At 33.5% G+C, this 5,715-nt stretch overlaps 1 long non-coding RNA gene across 1 annotated transcript; it reads right to left on the bottom strand.

Annotated features, from left to right (window-relative positions):
• Positions 1-3,833: 3,833 nt before the first annotated feature.
• On the bottom strand, positions 3,834-5,114 carry LOC118487161. The gene is made up of 3 exons (XR_004880517.1): positions 4,971-5,114; positions 4,415-4,553; positions 3,834-4,041 (listed from the first exon to the last, which is right to left on the bottom strand). It is a non-coding gene; the product is annotated as an uncharacterized LOC118487161 (long non-coding RNA).
• Between the last annotated feature and the right edge of the window lie 601 nt (positions 5,115-5,715).

The raw sequence follows: 5,715 nt of genomic DNA, 5'->3' as shown, positions 1-5,715 counted from the left end.
AGTAACGCAGTTGGTGTAACCCCAAAAGAGGTGGCACATAAAACACCATAAGTGGTTGCATGTAAAACCTCAGAAGTGGTTGCATACTAAACCTTAAAGAAGGTTGTTGTCAAACCTCAAAAGAGGCTAATGGAGTTCTAAAAGAAATTCTAGTACCAAACAAATATGACATCGCGATGAATTATGTACAAAATAAGTCCAATATGGAACCGTAATGAAACACGTGTAAAATGATATATTTGATTATGCTATAGCAATAGATGTAATCGATGAAAAAAACAAGATTACGTATATAGAAAGTGTGCAAGAGTGTACGCACACAAATAGCCAAAATGGCTACATGACTTAAGGTTGAACTAAATTTGTTCGACAAACTAAACGTTTTTGAACCAACAGTTTGAACATCCACAGACGTCAAAGCAGTAGGTTATAAATGGGTGTCTTTAGATATAAGGAAACGTAAATAATGGGTTTTTTGCGATGTAAGGCACGCATATTAACATAAAGATTTTTCCCAAATCCCAGCAGTTGATTACGAGGAAACGTATACCCCTGTAGTGGATGCGATAATCTTTAGATGTTTAAGCGGCCTCGCAATCTCAGAATGACTTCAGATAAAACAACTTATGGATGTCATCACCGTATACATGTACGAGACAATTGCAAATGACATCTGTATGAAAACCCCTGAAGGATTAAAACTGCTTAAAGCATTATGAAACAATAATCCCATATGTGTTATATATATGAATCTTAAATGAACCTACTCGTATGTGGTACAGTCGACTATACTCTGAAAAAGAAAGGTATAATTTTGATAAAATGAGCCACATCTATTTAACAAGATTTCACTCTTACAGTGATAATGTAAACATCATTGAGAGGGAACTCTCAAACTAAAGAGGAAAATTTTGAATGACCTTTACAAAGTGTAGTTATTCTCGACCTGTAGTTCGAGTATATATGTACTATTTTTGCTCATCAATCTGACTACATCTAGAAGATGTTATATAGAAAAAGCTCATTCGTTGAGTACATGAACGATTGTCTGATCGCTTGAAATAGAAAAATTATTCTTATCAACTCCAAGAAAAGGATGTTGAACTACTTAGGCAAGAAGTACCATACTTAATTGCGATCAGAGCATTGATGTATCTTGCAAACAAGACGACATCTGATATTACGTTCTTGCTAGATGTATTGGTAAGATTACAGTTCTAATCTCAAATGTTGCACTCTTTTTCCCTTCACTAAGTTTTTCCCATTGGGTTTTTCTTGGTAAGGTTTTTAACGAGACAACATAACGGATCCAGTAGTATCAGTTTATCTTATAGGTCCCGAAGTACTAATTTAACATCATCATAAATCATGTTGTTAATTATGTATAGTGCGTCGTGCACTCTTTTCCCTTAGCTACGGTTTTGTCCCATTGGGTTTTCCTGGCATGGATTTTAACGAGACAGAATTATAAAGCACATTAAATAATTATTTGACATATTTACAAACTCGACACACGGGATAGTTCCACAAGAACAATATGGAATCCTGGGTTATGATTGATATATATTAGACTCGCATAGAATTCGATCTCAATCCAGATACAAGTTATGATGGTCGAAGATTTCAGCGTATTTAAGAAGTATGTAAATTAGAATTGATCAAGAGAAGCTTAAGCTATACTGTATGAAGACAATGTAGACAACAACACTCAAATAAAAGAAGACTACGCCAAATATCATGTCAAATAATTGTCACAGAAGATTGGATTCAACATCATCAAGATATACAAGTAAGATTGAGGGGGAGTAATGTATCCATAATATACACAGGGTATGTACTCTTTTTCCTTTACTAAGTTTTGTCCCACTGGGTTTTTCTTAGTAAGGTTTTAATGGGGCAACATAACTGGTCCTGCAGTATCAGTTAACATCGGTCCTGAAGAATCGTGTAAACATTATCTAGTAGTATAATGTTAACAGTATATGTGTATTTCTAAATGTCTGAGGGTGAGTGTTATGAATGCAGACATTCAGGCCCATAGACCAAGCCTGACCTAATATTAATGGACTTTAGGGTTGTTGTTGTATTGATATATATATATATATATATATATATATATATATATATATATATATATATATATATATATATATATAGGGGACCGCTAGAATGAGAACCACCACGAGTTGTAAGAACCACGAGAACCGCGACCCGCGGGTGGCCGTTGACCACGAAATTTTTTTTACACCTAGATCCGTATATTTTAAGACCGGGTGTAAATTTTGGGTTCAAACGGCGCACCCGAGGGGGTAGTTTTTTACGCCCAAAGTTTGGTTAAAAAAAAAAGAAAAATTAAAAAAATTAAAAAAACCCAAACTTTGGGCGTAAAAAACTACCCCCTCGGGCGCGCCGTTTGAACCCAAAATTTACACCCGGTCTTAAAATATACGGATCTAGGTGTAAAAAAAATTTCGTGGTCAACGGCCACCCGCGGGTCGCGGTTCTCGTGGTTCTTACAACTCGGGGTGGTTCTCATTCTAGCGGTCCCCTATATATATATATATATATATATATATATATATATATATATATATATATATATATATATATATATATATATAGGGAGCCGCTAGAATGAAAACCACCCCGAGTTGTAAGAACCGCGAGAACTACACCCCACGGGTGGGCGTTCACCATGATTCTTTTTACAACTAGATGTGTGTATTATAAACACACACGTAAAAAAAAAATTTAAACGCCGCGGCCGAGGGGGTAGTTTTTTACACCACAAGTTTGGTGAAAAAAAAAAAGAAAAAAGAAAAAAATTAAAAACACCAAACTTGTGGTGTAAAAAACTACCCCCTCGGCCGCGGCGTTTAAATTTCTTTTTTACGGCTGTGTTTATAATACACACATCTAGTTGTAAAAAAAAAATCATGGTGAACGCCCACCCGTGGGGTGTAGTTCTCGCGGTTCTTACAACTCGAGGTGGTTCTCATTCTAGCAGCCCCCTATATATATATATATATATATATATATATATATATATATATATATATATATATATATATATATATATATATATAGAGAAAGTATAATGTACTTCAGGGCTTAACCTACATTAACATACATGACAAAAAATATAACGTGCGTTATTATCATAGAACGTGCGTGATTATAGTCCCATGCGTGATTAGGTGGTCCCATGCGTGATTATGTGGTCCCATGCGTGATTATGTGGTCCCATGCGTGATTATACCCCTGATCCAACGGTTACCATTGTCTCTTACGTGATGTATGATAAGGCTTTTTGTATGTTAACCTTACTCTATATATATATATATATATATATATATATATATATATATATATATATATATATATATATATATATATATATATATGGCAGGGTTCCAGCGTGAACCTAATCCCATGCGTGAACTGCGTGAACTAATCTGGACCATTGATTTCCTTTTTAGTTGTTAAGGGTATGATTGTAATTATATAAAAAATTAGATTTAAATCATTATTTTAATAATTGAAATAAGTTACATCTTTCCTATTTTAAATTCTTTATCCACATTATCTCTTATTTCATTTTCATTTTTTAGATTTCACCACCAGAATTCGGATTATGATTTTTAAGATTCACATAACCTTCATATTTCAATGGGTATACACATGTGTACTTTGATATGAATTGAACAGTATACATGTGTACTCAGCATGGTACATATGTGTAATTAGCTACATAATACATACATATAAACAAAACTTGTAAACCTATTTTATATTAAGCAAATAACAATTTCCATAATGTTTGCCAAACAAAAAAAAACATACAATTACAAGTTCCAGTTTCGTGAAAACAATAAACGCAACATAATCGGAAAAATAAAAAAGACATAGTCTTTTACAACTATTCGCCGCGTTGTATGTTGAATCATCCTTATGGACCAAGCAAAACAAACATACGTGAATCATCCTTATCGACCTCATACGTGAATCATCCATCTCCACTTTCCTCGTTTACGACGTCTCCTATAATAACACAAAAAACTTAGCAAATAGTACTTTGCATAATTTACAAGTGTACATCAACAACTTTACACATTCAATACACAAAAAAAAAATATGAGATATCACAAAAACAGACGCTATACACATGTGTACATCGCATTAAAAACATAGCAAAACCAGAATACACATGTGTACAGCGCCTTAAAAACAGAGCAAAATCAGAATACACATGTGTACAGCGCCTTAAAAACAGAGCAAAATCAGAATACACATGTGTACAGCGCATTGAAAACAGAGCAAAATCAAAAAATTGAACTAAAAAAAACTTAAATCGGAACCTTAATAGTCTAGCGATCAGTAAAAAAAAACAATTACGAATTTTGGAGTTACTTACTTTACGTCAGTGACCGATTCCGGATATTCTGGACCGCCGGTGGATAACCGTTCCGTTCAGTCATCCAGAAAACCGCCGGCGGATAACCGTTCCGTTCAGTGATTTGGCAACGATCGATACGTCGTTGATCGATTCGGATCTAAAAAACAAAATAAAATCGGATTTAGAATCGTTTTTCTTCGATCCAGCGAATACCAATGCCAGTGAGGAAACATAGTTGAAACAATTTATGTCAATGCCGGCGAGGAAACAATATGTCAGTAACAGGTTCTTTATAATCAAACAAAATTTATAGGCTTTATTGTTCTTTTAGGAAAAGGAAAATATTACTATTAAGGATAAACACAAACACACATGGAATACAAGGGTATGGAATCAAAATACAGTGGAAAAAAAGGAGGAAAAGCCATTATATATATATGTTCGAACGGCAAAGTAACATATTCTAATCTAATTCTGTTAATTAACCATCAATACAAAGATGAATCATTTTTAACAGTTGTCGAACCCCTAAAAAGATCGATGTTCGTCCCTTACAAAACAAAAAAAAACATACCTAAATCGATCGATGTCGGCAGGGTGAATCGGCGTTGGGATTCTCCGGGAAGGTCAGCAGAAAGTGTGCAGTTCCGGCGACTTGCTGCTTCGACGGTCTCCTCTGCTTTTCGTTGATGTCGGCGACACTAATATGTGAGAGAGAGATTTGTGTGGGATTTTGAAACCTAATTGTGGATATAAATGGAATTTATGCAATCAAGTTAATATGGAAATTACACCTATACCCTTATTCACTTAATTAAATAGTAACAAATAACCAAAGAATTACTATCATGCCATTCACTAAAAATCTCAAGATCATAAAAATCAAGGGCCCAGATCAGTTCACGCAGTTCACGCTGGAGAAATTGTTCACGTTTGAACCTAATCCTATATATATATATATATAGGGGATGGTTCAAATGAAAACCACTTTTATTGTGAAAACTCGAAAACTAACTAAAAAAAGCCTAAAAAACACACAAATTTTTTTTTTCAATTTTTTTTTATAAAAATCGCTAGTTTTTATATATAAAAAAAAACTTTTTTTCAAAAAAAAAAAATATTTTGTGTAGTGCACATGTGTAATAATACACATGTGTAGTACACATACATATGTGCAGTATTACACATGTGCACTACACAAAAAAAATTTATTTTTTATTTTTTTTAAATTTTTTTTATATTAAAAAACCTGCGAAATTGTGATTGCAAAAAAAAAAAATTAAAAAAAAAATTTTTTTGTATGTTTTTTTGGCTTTTTT

This window comes from Helianthus annuus, chromosome 15 (genome assembly GCF_002127325.2).
Source record: "Helianthus annuus cultivar XRQ/B chromosome 15, HanXRQr2.0-SUNRISE, whole genome shotgun sequence".
Classification (NCBI taxonomy): Eukaryota; Viridiplantae; Streptophyta; class Magnoliopsida; order Asterales; family Asteraceae; genus Helianthus; species Helianthus annuus.
Note: the sequence above shows the minus strand (reverse complement) of the source record. Positions and strands in the feature narration are given on the sequence as shown.